General features: G+C 32.7%; 1 long non-coding RNA gene across 1 annotated transcript; it reads left to right on the top strand.

Moving 5' to 3' along the window:
• The first annotated feature begins 3,646 nt into the window (after positions 1 to 3,646).
• LOC311433462 lies at positions 3,647 to 16,811 on the top strand. Its single transcript, XR_014690759.1, has 3 exons — positions 3,647 to 3,736; positions 15,302 to 15,502; positions 16,707 to 16,811. It is a non-coding gene; the product is annotated as an uncharacterized lncRNA (long non-coding RNA).
• Positions 16,812 to 17,177: the final 366 nt, after the last annotated feature.

The raw sequence follows: 17,177 nt of genomic DNA, 5'->3' as shown, positions 1-17,177 counted from the left end.
TTACTGAATATACAGTTGTTGATCTCTAGAAAATATGGATGTGAAACAGTGTTTCTTGCCCAGTTTTGCTTTCACCTGTTCTGATTTCCATTAAATAATTTACTGTGTTTCAGAGTTCTTTACAAACAAAGGTGTAAGAAGAAGACCCGGCATACATACTTGAGCTAACTTTAGTTTAACTAAATCTAGTTAACAATTTGTATCAAGATAGGAGAGTAAAATGTAATTTTGAAGACTCTGTGGGACTCCAGTTAGGTTGTTAGGTAAATGTCATGATGAGTTTTCTTCTATTACAGTAAGACAATATCTGGTACCTGAGCCAATAAAAAGCTAGCTCAAGATACATATACACAATATTCAGACACACATTTAACTGGATCATCAATATACTTTTAATCATGTCAGTTGAATTGCTCCACTTTGCATGAAGTAATTAAATAATTCTTCAGCCACATATAGAGATTATTATTATTATTATTATTATTATTATTATTATTATTATTATTATTTCTTTAGAACAGACAGACGGCAGACAGAGGCATGGATCCCATCCCATATCTTAGGGGCAAGCTAGGCCCTTTGTGGACAAGGTAGAGGTAAACACTCAAAATTTAGCATCTCATTGTTTCGCATAAGCTTAGCAACATATAGATAAGTGCCACAAAAACTCTCTTTTCTAGGGAAAAGAGAATAGCATATCAACCTCTTAAGTCTAAACAGCAGTAATGATTTTAAAGCTCTAAATAGACAGCAGTGATGATTTTAAAGTTCTAAATTTTGGATTTAGAAGCCAAGTTTATACCATGTAGGTACCTCCAATTCTCTTCCCAATTTCACTCTCCGGCTGTCTAGACTATCTAAAAAGTAAAATTTCTTGTTTATTCAATATTCATCATATTAATATATATTAGCATAATAGTTAATGATTTCCATTCATCTCTGGTACAGCTCTAAGCTCAAAGCCATAAATGTGCCCCAAAGTAAACCCAACGATGACCACAGCCTGAAATCTCAAAGCAATGATATCAAAAAGTGTCTACTAAGTCCTAATCAATCTTTGATTAAAGTCAGACATCTAAAGAGATACATGTGGAAGCAGCAAAAATACAAAAATAGTTCAGTCAGATAAGTTATTTTGCAATGCATATAAAATGAATTCAATATGACCAGGCACTTATTCTGAACCTGACAAAATATATCAGGTAAACAAAAAGGTCAAATATAAACTAAGAAGCAATTTAATATTTATCACCTAAAGAAAAAAATCATAAAGAACAAAGGTCCATGGTCTTCTTTCAGTGATATAAGAATAAATCCTCAGTAGTACTAACTTTATGTATGCTATTAAATTGATAATTACACTATATTTTCAGCAACCCAAGCAATGCTTCAAAGTATACCGGTTAGAGCACTGAAGAACTGGCACTTCCTCACAGGTTCTTTCTATGAATTCCCCCTTACCATTTGGAAGATTGGCCTACTTCTAGAGGTTTGAGTCTGTCCATCCATGGGTCCAGAAATGGCGTGGTCTGCACCATGCATCTCTTGCATCTTATCTCATTAGATCCAGCTATCACAAATGGAGTATGTCTTCAAAAAAAAAGTCATGATGGAGATAGGAGACATGATGTTAAACTACATCTCCAAATGCTTTAGACAAAACATGATTTTTTATTTTTTATTTTTGTCCCTGAAATGAAGAAGAATGTACTTGAATGATAAATTCTCCAGTAGCTTTCCAGAGTTTAAATATGAAGGCTACATTGCCTTTCTCTCTTTCTCTCTTCAAGAAAATATGCTTTCAGAAGAGAGAGTCTCAAGTTTCATTTTCCAAGCCATTTGTACATTAAACAACTAAGTGGTTACAGTTTTGCTCATTTACTTGAGAGGAAAATTGTTTGTGAATAAAAAGAAAGCTTGTTCAGAAATTCCTCATTGTTTGCTGTACAGTTATAATCCTCTGATGACAAGGAATAACAAAGCTAATTTGACAAAATTTTAATTATAACAGCATTATAAAAAGATCCCACATATTTCACTAATGATTGTAATTGAAACTGTGTTTACTTTGCTGTCACTATTATTGTACTTTTAAATCCCAAGAAGCAACAGACATTTGGTTTGTGAAAATGTGGTTTAATACCAAAATAATAAATTTGGCTAAAGTGGATAAAGATAGATGGATAAAGTATGCTCAAAGAGCTTCACAAGCTCTAGTTTAGCATAGATAAAAGCTACAAGTAAAAATCATCAGGCTCTATAATCATCTCAATACATGTTTGTAATGTGACCAGCTCTACCAATAGCTTATTTTAAAGACATGTTTGTAAAAGGGCCTCAATATGATAGCAGAGTGTATTATCTGTAATTCAGCATACAAATGTATGCTAGCAATACTTTTCATACAATTTTGTGCTCCTAAAAAACTCAGAAGCCAACACCACTACCATACTCAAGGAACCCATAGGTAAAGACAATGTCTTTTACCAAGGTGAATTAAGGTATTTTCTATTAGAGATACAAAAATATACATAGAGAGCAATCATGATTAAACAATACATGTCCTATTTGCATTAGCTTTGAGAAGGTGGTATGTAACAACAAACAAAAAAGCAAAATGTAAAACTTTATGTAGCTTTTCTTCCCTAGTCTATTCTAGATTTGGTGTATGGGGATTCAATTGCTGCTTCAATCTGTAGTTAATTCATCAAGACTTGATGGAAAAAAGTTTTATACCCAAAGGCTTTTTGTGGCTTGCTAAGTACCAAGTTATATCATAAATGCTGGCTTTTAGAAAATGAAGAAGCTAATTACAAAATGGTGACTCCAAAGCTGTTTACCATAATACTCGATAAAAAGGTGGTTTATAAGACCTCAAAAATCACAGTTTCTAGAGGACCAAAAAACTACTCCTGTTCTCATCTTAAATAAATATAAAAGTTTGGCTGACAGTTAATGGGAATCTAATCAGGTCCTAGATCTTTTACTTACAACATTGGCTGGGTTCAAGAAACCTTTTTCTATAAAAGACAACAAGGTAAAGAGATTTTCAGACTTCAAGGAGTTAAATACTAATCTCTTAGATAAGGCTGCCTTTAAGCACAGCATATTTTGTACTGGTTTGTTAGGGGGACCAAATCTCTGGTAAATAAAATGGATATTTCTGAAAACCAGATGAATGACAAATTTATGCATGGAGGGAACTTGAAAAGCAAGGGCATTAGAGTTCTTTGTTCAGTAGCTTAGAGAGTTATGAGTTCCATATAGTACTCCTCACATTCTTTCATTCTCTCTTGCTTTCTTTTCAGTTCCTCTGGAAGAAAAAATCTTAAACAAAAATCCTTCTGTTCAGGTTTTCTAGATAGTAATTTGCATCTCTCACTATTTTATTTTATTTTTTTTTTTTAGTATTGTATTACAATCATTCTGGCTTTTGAAGAAGCCAGTATACCAGAGAACATATGTTATGCAGTGCATCCAACTCAGTATTTCTTAAAATAGTGTGAAGTGTTTTGCTTTTCTTTTTTGTGTGTGTAGAAGAGCTTTCAAATGTTCAGTGTTTCCAGCTTTTTTAACTCCATAAAAAGCAACTCATGTATTTTAACATATTATTCTTGCAGAAGAGGTTTGATCTTAACACTCGTAAGGAACCTTCAAGAAGCAAAAAAAAAATAAAAAAAAAAAAAAAAAAAAAGAAAGAAGTTAAGATGAAAAGAAGTAGTAGCAACAATGCCTTGTAAATGCAATGCATTTCTTTTTTTTTTTTTTCCTTATGACAAATTAAAAAGTAGTATAAAACTGAAATGATTGTTAATGTGTTACCATAATAAGGAATATTTCCTATAAATACACTTTAATTCTTGTACAATTTATTCATTTATAACACCTTAAATTTTTTGAAATTAACGGTTAAGAAATGTTATGCAGACTGGATTTTACTAGGAAGAAATGCAAGCCCAATTTGGCGTTTAATTAGTATTTTAGATGTTATTTGCCAATAAAAAAATACTATGTCTTTCTGAGATGCCATTTTTATTGCTTTCCCTCCATGTTTATTCTGTCTTTTGCACAGATAAATGCACATATGTATTTACCAAGTTTATTCATCAGGTCACAGGTTCTAGCTTTTCTTGATGTATTAGTAGGAAGTGTAAGAGTTTAGTGTTGACAAGTGAATAAAATTACAGATATATATATAATAAGTATATGTATGTATATAAATATATACATATAATACATATATATACATATATATACATGCATGTATACATATACATATGAATATATATGTATTATATGAATATAATACATATTAATATATGTATGTAAATAAGAGAGAGAGAGAAAAGATCACTGTTTTACAAACTCTATATTATCACTGAAAATGGCCCTCACCTACCTTAGCTCACGTCAATAGAAATTCAAAAATACAATTTCCTCAAAAGCTAACTGAAAAAGGTTATATCACTATATATAACTGAAATGGGTTATATCACTAATATCAGTTGCTTCTAATCAGTTATGTTTACATTCACATTTCATCATTCCTTCTAGTGCATGACACCCCTGTTACCACTTCAGAATTTTTTCTAGTCATAAGAATGTTATTCACTGTGGTTTGTTTTCATACCAATTTGTTTGTTTTCTGCTACTAATAGCAAGTGTGTTACCATTCTTATTTCATATTTCTCCTTTAAAAACAATTTTATTTTTCTTTCTTTACCATGACTATCAGGGCCAGTATGAAGCTAGTATATACAATAGCAAGTAGTAAGCAATGTCACATTATATTTTTCTTCATAAAGGTTTTAAAAAATATTTATATGTACTGAAACTCAGGTTCTGGTCCTTCAAGTCAAGGTCAGTTAAAAGCAAAAACAGGCTTTATTATATTAATTTATTCTTATGTTTCCTTTGTTAATCACAGCAATGTTCCTGCTGTTCATGAAATTAGTATTTTATTAAAACAAAAATACTGAGATTCTCTCCAGGGACATTTTAAAGTAAAGATCTCCTGTCTCACTACAATTAGAAATATATTGATCAATCTTTTAAATATAGCAACGGTAGCCAGTTGTTGATTTAATCTATTTCTAAATACTTTTGGAGACGCTTATTTGAGAATTACCCTCAAAGCCGAAACTTTACAAAGCTTCTCAAAGAGAGGCACTTGATCAACTGATATAAAACTCTTCATCAGTGAGGCAAAATTTGCATATATTTGATTCCTTATGCTCAATGAAAGCTAAATATTTCCTGAATATTGAAAAACACGTGTTTCAGATGAGAGCATTTATGTCACTCCTAATGAATTTGCCATTAAATTAAATCTGTAATGGAACAGAATATACTACCAAACCAATGTGAAAGGGGCCCAGAAACAAAGCAAAAGGGTATGAAGATGGGAGACTGACAAATCTGATAAACTGAATGACCAATTTTCAACTTATACTGCTTACAATATTTTGTGGCAGTAAAAGAAAATAATAAAGTAGGAAGTGCAAATATAGTACAAAACAGTGCAAATTTTGTAGTTGTGTTCCATACTCTTAAAGTTCAGGAACTGTGCTAGTATTGAGCTATTTGCTTAATCAAAGAATTGGAACTTAGCTTATAATACACACGGTTCTGGCAGTATGGACTCTCCAGCAGCTTCAAAAACAAAATAAAACAAAACAACAACAACAAAATGATGAGGGAAAAAAAAAAAAAAAAAAAAAAAAAAAGTATATAATGTATATACTGTATATATCAAAATATATCAAATACACTGTCATCCAAGAAACCATCACCAGCTGACATATATGACAAAGTACTTCAAGAATGTTGTTCCTCTACAAAAAAAATAGTACAAGGATGTTTAAAAAGTACTAAGTATTGTTTCAGAGGCATTATTTTAATATAGCACCCCCTGACCTTGATAGAGTTTTGCAGTATCTTGTCTAGTAGAGTAATTAGGAAATAATATTACAAAAGTAGAGTTGCATTATAGACAATAGAAACAATAAGAAATCTCAGAATGCTCTGTTTTTAGTTAAAGATGTTGAGTTCATAAGCATTTTCCATTTCCACTCTTCCCTTCTTACACACAACAGATAACTGACTATTCATCTTCTGCAACCACACAAGGGAAGAATATTAGACTACAAAAGAAATATCAGTAACTGTATTTTGACTTCATAACACAGCTTTCAAAACCACTTTCAGTGTTTAAGATGGATAGCTATATAGGCACAATGTAGAGTGAAGGGTGCAAGTTAGCAAAGTTTATGAAGTAAGGAGATACCCAGTCACACAGGCAGCTCAAAAGCCTGTTATCTCTGCCATATCAATGAGAAAAACTGTTTGTCAAGCTGAAGTTTTATGTCATAATAGATGTATTCTCCACCAACACAATGCTCCTAGCTCCGTACCACTCATAACAGGCATATCCAAGAAGTGACCACACAGGACATATAGTGCAAATATCAATGAAAAATGCCCATTATAATGGCCATTAAAATCTCCTGTTGTTTAGAATAGCACTGTGAGATTGTGAGACTAAATATAGATGCTGTTCTCACTCCTTCCCTAGCAACTTCCCCTGTTCATGCCTCTTCAGAAAAGGACTTGTGAAACCAAGCAATAATAATACAGAAGAGCCCTATAAGGACATAACTGACTAATGAAGAAAAAATTTTAGAAGCTGAACATTTAGAATGCAAAATTAAAACACTAATATAGAGAAAAAGGAAGAAAAGTCTCTGTTCTTTCTGAACCTGAGAAGCTGTTTACTATAAAGATTTGTTTGCTTAACCTACTAAGTAACTCAATGCAGCAGAGAACTGAGCCCTTCACCTTAAACCATCTGCAGTGTCATAGAGTGTATGAATTAATAGCTGGTTGCTGTGATCCAATGAGATTTTCTATATAGTGGCAATACATAGGATATATTTTGAAAGATAAATAATTTTAAAATAGCTGAAATTCTCATGTCACAAAGTCTCTACATAAAAGAATACCCTAAAAGCTGAAGAGATAAAGCTTATTCAAACATTGCCTGCAAAATATATATGCATATACAGGAAGGTAAGGCAAACTCAAGTCTTAATCCTAATGTACGTGCTCTAAAGAAACAATGACGAAAATTCAATTTTTTTAGACAGCATGTCCATTTGGAAAAACAAACAAACAAACAAACACACCAAATGAACCAAAAGGGAAGTTTAATTTTAAGCTGATGATTTATTTATTTATTTATTTATTTATTTATTTTTAGATTTCTATACTGTTTGCAGGAATTATACACTCATACAGAAATATATATATATATATACAGCAAACAAACATATATTACAGAGAAACACTTAAAAATTTGTTTGTCAAAAATATACAGAATATGATCCTTCATATTTAAAATTCTTGTTTAATATAATTATTGCATAATTCTCTATTAGTACTGTTTTTCTTCTTTTCTCAGAATAAAAACAATGTACTGATATTTTATTTCTATATATTTTCTATTTAACATAAGCATTGTGTAGTAAGATTTTATCAACAAAGCCACAGTAAATATTACATCTTCAAAATAATTTCCATATTCAGATATTGATTGCTTTCCTCAAATTTGTGATTTTCTTGCAGATACTTAACCTGTTTGTTCTACATCATTCTAATATGCTCTTCATGTATTATCACTGTTAATTTCATCAGGCTTTATCTCAATCCATGAGTTTTCTCCCTTTAGCTTTTCTGATTCTCTCCCCCATCCCACCTGGGGAAAGCAAGGAAGTAGCTGTGTGGAACTTAGCTGCCTGCTGGGGTTAAATCAAAACATACAGAAAATTTGTTCCAAAATCTTAAAATGTAAAAAGAATAAACTCTGAACACATAATTTTAACAAAGGACACATAACTTTAACAAAAGATTTGTGACAACCTTATTCCCCTTTGCATTTCAGTGAAGACTTCAGCTTATCCTGAAAAGTAAATTTGATATAATTGTAAAGGAATTCAGCTAACAGAAGAGTTATTCATGATTTATGGACAGATCTATGTAGATAATATACTTGCTTATATGAACATGAACAGAAAAAAAAAAATGTAGACATTAATAATACAATAATATAACACCTAAATTTTCAGAAAATAATTTTCTATCCTTGAGAATAGAAATTATTCTTGCAGTAATACCACAATCAGAAATTGAACTATCCCAGGAAAAAAATCAGAAGTTTGTTTCCCTAGACATCTGAAACATCTTCCTAATCTTCCACACCTGTTAACTGAAAATAACCTTTGATTTCATTGTCTCAGATTGTGTAAAAGAGATCAATAATTTAAGTTAAAAGGTTTACCTCATGTCTGGATTATCTGATCTTATCTTACTGAGATAGGCTTTGGTGATGGAAGACACAGATTCACTGGACAGACCTTGGAGACCTAGACAGATATGCAATGAAAACAAATGTAGTTAATGGACTAATAAACCAAAAGGTTTTAGTATATTAAGAGCAGATATTCACACTGCAGCCCATTGTGGTGGTTCCACACTGATGGAAAGTTAAGCTCCACCATGCTACTGTCTCCCTCCCACTCCTCAGCAGAGTTGTGAAAATACGATGGGAGAACAGGGTGAGAAAATATGATGAAAAGAAAGCTAATGGGTTGACATAAGGACAGGGAGATCCCTCCCAGTTACCATCATGGGCAAAACAGACTCAGCATGGGAAGGGAGATTAATATAATTTACTACCTGCTGCTACAGACTACAGTAGTGAAAACTAAAAGCAAACTAAAAACGCCTTCCCCCGCCCCCATCCAACATATTCTGCCTCCTCTCAAGTGTCACAGGGGAATGGGGAATGGTAACTGTGCCACTTACTGGCTTGGATCTGGCCTGCGACTGGTCCCTTTTGGAACCAGACAGAAGTGGCTCCTACCTAACATGGGGCAGCTTCTGGGTTCTGCTCACAGTGTATCCTGTGAAAGGGATCCCATGCTGGAGCAGATCAAAAGTGTAAAGAGGAAAAAGCAGTAAATAGGAACTGTTATGATCTGACCACAACCTCCATTCCCCATTCCCCTTCAGGGACTGAAGAAGCTGAGGAGGTAGAAGAGAAGTGAAAGAAAGAGTGAAGTTGAGATAGCATTTTTTTTTTTTTTTAATTTTGTCTTTGTTTCTCACTATTCTACTTTATTTTTCATTGGCAGAAAATAAAATTAATCTTCCCGAAGTTGTCTGTTTTGCCAATGACAGTAATTAGTGAGCAATCTCCCTGTTTCTACCTTGACCCGTGGGCTTTTTCATCTAATTTTCTCCCCCTGGCCTATTGAGGACACAGAGTGAGAGAGCAGCTTGGTTGGGGTCTGGCAACTAATCAAGGTTAACCCACTGCAACTACACAGCCAACAGGAACTGTGAACAACTAACACAGACACTAAGTCAGTTGTCTGTCGCTATGGCAATCACAGGAACACTTTGAAATTATGTTATGATGACAGTGACATGCCACAGACCCACAGAATGCCTAATGTTTGGATTAAAGACATATTACCAACATCTGGAGCCTATCCTCAAAAAACTCTCATCAACTATACCCTACAAAATCCCTAGGTAGTCATCAAGATACTTGGTAAATTTCTTGCTAATATCTCAACAAAATCAGTTTGTTGCAAACTAAGTGCATTACTTTTTGTTCTACCACTGGTAGACATGAAGTATATTTACTTCATGAAGTATATTTACTTTCCTAACATTTTATTTAATATTTAAAGCCTAATATCACCATGCTCTCTGTTTCTTGTCCTTTTATGTTTTTCTTTCACAACCCTAACCATTTGTATAGATGTCCTCTAAACTCTCTCCTAATTATGTCTTCCTTTCCTTTCCTTTCCTTTCCTTTCCTTTCCTTTCCTTTCCTTTCCTTTCCTTTCCTTTCCTTTCCTTTCCTTTCCTTTCCTTTCCTTTCCTTTCCTTTCCTTTCCTTTCCTTTCCTTTCCTTTCCTTTCCTTTCCTTTCCTTTCCTTTCCTTTCCTTTCCTTTCCTCTCCTTTCCTCTCCTTTCCTTTCCTCTCCTTTCCTCTCCTCTCCTCTCCTCTCCTCTCCTCTCCTCTCCTCTCCTCTCCTCTCCTCTCCTCTCCTCTCCTCTCCTCTCCTCTCCTCTCCTCTCCTCTCCTCTCCTCTCCTCTCCTCTCCTCTCCTCTCCTCTCCTCTCCTCTCCTCTCCTCTCCTCTCCTCTCCTCTCCTCTCCTCTCTCACCGATTAATGAAGCAGAGGTTGTATGGATAGGTAGTATGCTTTATTAGCCCAATGAAGATAATTTAGATTATCACAGCTGCAATATTACCATTATACACTGTAGATTTTTCCCCTGTAAAGAGATTCTTCCTGATTTATTTGGACAGAAGCATAAATAATGCTACTGATTTTAAGTTTACATTCCACTGAAACACTTCCTTTTCTGCCACAATGTTGCCTCTCCAGTTAGCCCTCACTTTTTATTTTACCATTGTATCATGCATTTTTCTCTTTATTGTTTTTATGTTTTTGGCTTTTGCAACTTTTTTTTTTTTTTTTTTTTTTTTTTTTTTTTTAATATCTTGGTATCTTATATCTTAATATCTTAGTCTTTTTACTTTTTTTCCTTATATAGTTCTTCTACTATTTCTTAATAATCTTTATTTATCTCTTTATGTTCAATCTTATTTATTTCTTTATTTACAGATCACTAGGAGTTCCTGATGCACCATTTTGTTTCTCATTATTCTTCTTTCATGTCTATAAAACATATGTCTATGTTTTCAAGTTTCTTAAACTTTTTATTTCCTTTTTTTTGAAGTGTTTGGTGATTTTTCCAAATCACTTATAGACAAGCTGTTTTCAGTTTAGATTCTAACCTGTTCTGCTCTTCAGTTCAGGTAAACATTCTGCCTTCTGAAGCAAAGATATCGCATATACAGTGCAAGAATTGATGGGACAATCTGTTATTTATTCATATTGTCAAATTTAGGAAACCAGCTTATGTCCTTGCATTGACATCTATGGCTAATATATGACATTTATCTGCCAATCACCTTTATGATAGACTAATCATCCACAGTGGTTTAAACCATGTTAAATCCCATTCATACTATAATAGTTTCATGCTATAATACTTTCTGGCAAATATATGTGTTAAATTGCCTCATAAGCAGCAGGTCTTGCCCTTTAGAGCTTCTATTAAAAATAAAAATAAAAAAAGTATTATAAACATTCAGAATACACGTTTGTGCATAGTTTTGGATCCAGAGACTACCAGTAGTTTTTGGTACCAGTAGGTTTTTAGGTTTAGGAGGGAATGTGGAATAAAAAGGAAAAGTTAAAAAAAAAAAAAAAAAAAAAAAAGTTTTAAATATAAACTCATATGAAACCTTTACTATGGGCCCACCATGTCATCTTTCATAAAAAAGATTCTATGATAAAGACCCAATTTTACATTGTATTCTTACTATGCTGACCCATTTTATCCCTTTTATTTTCCAACTCCATTATACATTTATTCTAATACAAATGATACACAGGTAGGTGCTTGCCATTGTCTAGTCTAGTATTTACAAAATTGTCCTTTTGTGAACTTCTATGATCTTTGCAATATCTGCACCCTCCCTTGAAAATCCTATCAAGTCATTATTTAAATTAATCTTTTAATATTTCTATATTGTAATTAAAATAGAATAAGCATTCCAAGATAGAAATAGGCAAGAAATAGGCAAGATGTAAACCTCATCAAAATGACAATAACCGTTTCTCTTTTCCTTTGAGTCCTACTCAAACTATACAGGCAGTCACAATCAATTTATTGTTTGTTATTTAGAAGTTACTTCCCCCCTGGGAAAACATGAGTGCTCCCAAATGTAATCTTATTTCTTTTTCAGTCCCAATATAAAAAAAAAATTACATATATTTCTCCTTCAACCTGAAACATGGCATTTTTCAGGTAAAGAATACTCTGACAATTCTGACATCTGTGAATGTCTTGCCAAAACTTAAGTCAATTCAAAAGAGTTTATAATATTTCCTAGGTATAGAGATTCTTTTTGCAATATTTGTATTCTCTAACATTGGAAGTACAGGAAGCATCTAGGTCTGTAACATTAAAGTTTAGTAGTTCTGCTCCAGAATTACATTATATTTGGCTCATCTATAAGTGAACCTGGAAAAAAAAATAGTAGCTCTCCAAATGCTTTTGAATGACTCATAATCTGGACCTTTTTTTTTTTCTTTTTCTTTTTTTTTTTTTTTCTTTTCCCTGTTGGAATATGGTTATGAGCTTTATTTTCATTACAAACAAATATGGTTATGGGCTTATTTCATTTAAACGCATGTGTATTTTAGAGCACATTTTGGAGGAATATGTTTTGTTAGGATTTCTTAAACACCTTCTCAGTCTCAGTGGATGAAAAGTTTTTGGATGTCTCACTATATTATTTTAAAGGCAAATATCTAGTTCGATAGTAGAAACCAAACCATTTGTTTCTAATAATTCATTCTTTTTTGTAATCCTCTTTATACTTGTATTTTCTCTTCTAGTATATACATTGTGTTGTGCATACATTTTTAATCTTTAGTTGATAACCTAAATCAAATGCTTTGAAATTTCCAGTGCATATCCTGCTACACACACACACAAGCACAGACACACACACACAAAAAAAAAAGGCTTGCATTCCCTTTACAACAATACATGTAAATTAGAAGACTGTATTTCCCTTTCCTTTTCTTTCCTTTTCTGAAATATCAGTATATTGAAAGCTTAAGCAAACCATCCACTATCTAGGCTCTTTTCAAATTTATTTTTAGGAAAACACTTATATTATAAAATTTTTCTAATCATTATGCCAATTCAACATACCTCAGTGTACTGTTCTCTCTTAATAATGAGCAAAATCAAAATTAAATTTATATGAAATTACTGCCCATCTGTTATGATTACCTGTTTCTATATTAGCAGATATTATGTTACTGAACCCAGCAGAAGCATAACTATTCACAAGTTTTAGATCAAACACTCATTTCTTTTATTATTTTTTCCTTTTTTTTTTTTTTTAATTAATTCTATAAAATAATTTGTCATGAAAGTAGGGCTTGAAAACATTTTTTTCCTGATCAGTCACTTTTCTATTTCCTTTTTTAGAACCTTTGCTTTTTTTATTGCCTAAAACTAGAGATTTAATCTTTCCTAGATTTCATAAGCATTCTCTCTTGCCTTACCTAGTTATAAACAACAAGTTCCAGACCCCTATACAATTGGCAGAAATCATATATCATCCTCTTCCCTGCCTGCCCTACCCCACTACCCCACCAAAAAAAAAGAAAAAAAGAAAAAAAAAAAAAAAGTTCAGCAAACATGTAACATGAATCATCCATAATACACAGCAAATGGGTTTTCTTCCATTGTTGAGAATCCATTGAGAAACACAGATAAGAATGGCTGCATTTTATATGAACACTTAATGCTGTCTGCAAACGAAGTGGACAGCCTAACAAGCTCACCTGAGCTTCAGTAGATTCAAATACACAAATCTGTCTTTGTTAGAGAAATTTTTAACTCTATGTTAAAAATTAGCTCCATGTTTTTCATTTTCATCAGGACTGGGAAATCAGTCCTCTTCCTCTCACATAGTTGTTAGACTACTTAGGTGACAACAGAAAACTTGAAGTTGAGAGCTCTTCTCATCACATATCAAACTTTGCCAAAAGTAATAATCAAGATGCAGGACATCTTGATTATTGCTGCCTCTCAGTTCACTTGACTACATTATCAGGCTCACCTTTGCTAATACTTTCTCAATCCTAATATACTTCCTTGGGTACAAAAATATGTAGAGGATGATCTTCAAATATGAAGAGTGACATCTCCCTTCCTGTCCAAAATTGATATGACTTAACCAGTAGTCAGAAAAGTCTAACAATTTTTCCCTTCTGGCATTTTGTTTGTTCACTGCTCAAATATATTCATATTCACTGTTGCATATTTACACATCACCTTCGGTTGATGGGACATAAACTTCATTCCACAGAGTACAAGTAAGGCAGATTTTGAGAGAGAGTATTCTGGGTGTGAAAGAGCTATACAAAAGCTATATACTCTACAAAGCTGTATGTTCTAAGTGGACAGTGGCTGCATCTAGAGTGGCTGGAGCATCTAGAGCAACCAATGGACCCCCCTAATCCTCCACCAGCCACTGAAATCAAACTCACAATAATTTCTATCTAGATTCAGACTCAAGCTGTCTCTAAATGAAAACAAGCAGGTAGAGAGGGAAAGAGAGAAAGGAAAAGGAACTCTTACAAATCCAGTAGTCAAGACCCAGATAAGCACAAGCATTGTTGTGCTAGATCTTAGGCTTCACCCACACCTGAATGTCTGAGGTACCATAGTGTACCTCAAATAACACTTAGTCTTTTTCACTCAAAAGTGAAAATGTGAGCAAATGAGCAGAGCCTGAAGTGACGTTCTTTAGGTTGTGATAGATACTTTGGCTCCCTATATTTAGATATATTTAATATAATAAAATATAATATCTCTTATTTGTCCACTGAGGACCAACCACCTGAAAGTTAACCTTTGCAACATTTCCGTAGAAATAAATATAGCAATTATATTATTAATATTCATAGAAAGGATTATCAACTTTACTGCGTTAGTTATAAATCATAAACATCTTAGATGTATAAGTTAATTGAGAATATTTCCAGTGGAAACATTTTCTCCCTCCAAATCCCTTTGACTGAGAATGCTTAACTCCATCTTTTATGTTGTTCATCTGTGCCTTTCTCTGAGAGAAAGTTAATTCTTTAGAAAATCACAAAGAATTGTATCACATTCAGATCTTGAAAATTCAGGATTTGTACAACCCTAGAAATGAACAGAAGGCAACAAGCAATTCTTAAGAGGTACAGAAGATAACTAATACCATGTATTTGGTCCTGATAAGGATATCAAGAGTTGAGCTCCTGTTTTTCCATCAGAAACCATGATGCACATGAAAAACATCAATACTGAAAAGGAAAAATAGCATGTTGAATTCATAGTAGTTTTATACGTTTATATATATATGTGCTGTATTTTCAAAAATAAATTTAAACTGTACAGTCAAGAAGCATTGCTGTTTACCCGTATGTTTACAATTTTATACAGAATATTGTTTTCAACACGATATTGTGTTCATTTGGTATCATACAGTTACCCTTATAAATGTAAAGAAATGTTAAGTGTCCTAGTGAATTCTGTGCAATACTAATTTGTGGATTTATTTATTTATTTATTTATTTTTCTGTAGAACTCCTGGTTTATCAACAGTCTTTTAATTGCTCTTTTCAGAAAATGGGAGCATTTGCATATCTATGGCAAAGTGTCACTTCAAGACATATCAAGTCAAGCTATGTGAGTCTTACCATGTCAGAATACAAAGCGTGAAGTAGCTTTAAGAAAATGCTGCAACCTGACATTGTATGTCAGAATCAGATACATAATTATCAAGGTAATCCAATCCAGGACAACTTCATTATCTAACATTTTCAATGCAGAACTGTGTTAGCTATGGATTTCAAAGGTCTCTTCTAGCCTTAAAGTCTCTATTTGCTTGATGTAATCTTGTAAATTATTTACACACCGTGTTGAAAACTATCCCAGTACTGAGGCATGGAATCATTTGGATTTCACTGTGAGGAAAAACAATTCCTTATTGAATTCACTACTTAATTTTTTTCTGTATACAAATAAACTAGTTAAAACTAGTTACAAAAAAGCAGTAAGCTATAAAACTGAGATAACATTTGTCACATATGAAAAACCTTCATGATCAGCAATGCAACACTAGGAAAAATGTACTTAAGAATAATAATAAAAAATAATATATACATAAAAAAAAAAAAAAAACTTAAGGGTTGTGCATTGTCTAATATAGTTTGGTCTTAATAATACAAGAAAATGTTCACACAAACTTGTTTGGGGTATTTAAATTAGGATGTCATTTTAGTACCTACAGTCCATTTATAGAGTATCTATAGTATCCAAAATTCATTGGAAAACTAAAATTATAGCACCTTATTATCTTTCTTAGTCACCAATGAATTTTATAGGAAACAGAAGTCCCTAATTCAAGCACCTAGATAAGTGCCTTAAGCACCTTAAGCATCTCTTAGTATCTCTTATGGTGACTTGTTGGTTCTGAAGAAAGATATTTCTTGCTTTTTTATTAACAAAATTATTAGACTTTACTAATAAGACACACTGTATTAAAATAATCCTATTCAAACATATATTGTAATTTGGCATGCTTCCAACAACAACAAAAAAATGCTTTTCTCTATGGCTTTAAAGACCTTATTATCAGACAGCGAGTGATGAATATGTTACAGAAGGCCATTTCTTCTTAGAGATCTCCAGTTAGACAATGATGGTAAAATCTATGTACTTTTAAAGTAAATTTGTGTGGGCAACTGTGTTTTTTTTAACAGCTTGCTTGGCAGAGTTCTAATAATTCCAGGCATTTCAAAAAGCAAATTCTATGGAAACCTTCCCAAAGACTCTTTTGTTAAGTGAAATTGAAAGAAAAATCATCCTAATGGAATAACCTTAACTTGAGAGAGAAATTAAGTTAACATTCTTCTCAGTCTTTTCATTGTTTGTGCAGTTGAACAGGTTCAGCTGTTCATTTGGGTTATTTATTTTTTATTTTCTAGGTTATGTTTTGCTCATTTTAGACTGAATTGCTATCAATTTGGTTTTGTGAGAACACTTTTGGTCTGAAGATAGGCATCAGTCCAACAAAAACATCAATCTACAGCACAAGCCACATAGGTATATGTCTTAGGAAATTTCCACTCTCCATGAGCATGACAAGTTTAGAAATTGTGGTATGGCCAAAATCCTTGAAAGTTAAACTGTGTTAATGCTGTGTTTCCCAAGCCTGTGGAAGTTAGCATTAGGAAAATAAATGTGGTAGAATGCAGCAAACAAAATGCTATTCAGGGGAACTGCAGCATCTGGTTTAACAATGTTGTAACTTCTAGGAAAAGGAGCAAGAAATTAAAGACTAAGGCTAGATTATTATTTTTAATTATTATTATTATTTTAAGAGAGATGCTTAGAGAAGGTAATTTTTGAGGTAATCTTTTTCTTGTTCATTATTTGGGCTATTGTTTGGTACTTGA

This window comes from Aythya ferina (genome assembly GCF_964211825.1).
Source record: "Aythya ferina genome assembly, chromosome: 3".
Lineage (NCBI taxonomy): Eukaryota > Metazoa > Chordata > Aves > Anseriformes > Anatidae > Aythya > Aythya ferina.
The sequence above is the reverse complement of the archived record's forward strand: the minus strand, read 5'-3'. Positions and strand labels throughout refer to the sequence as shown.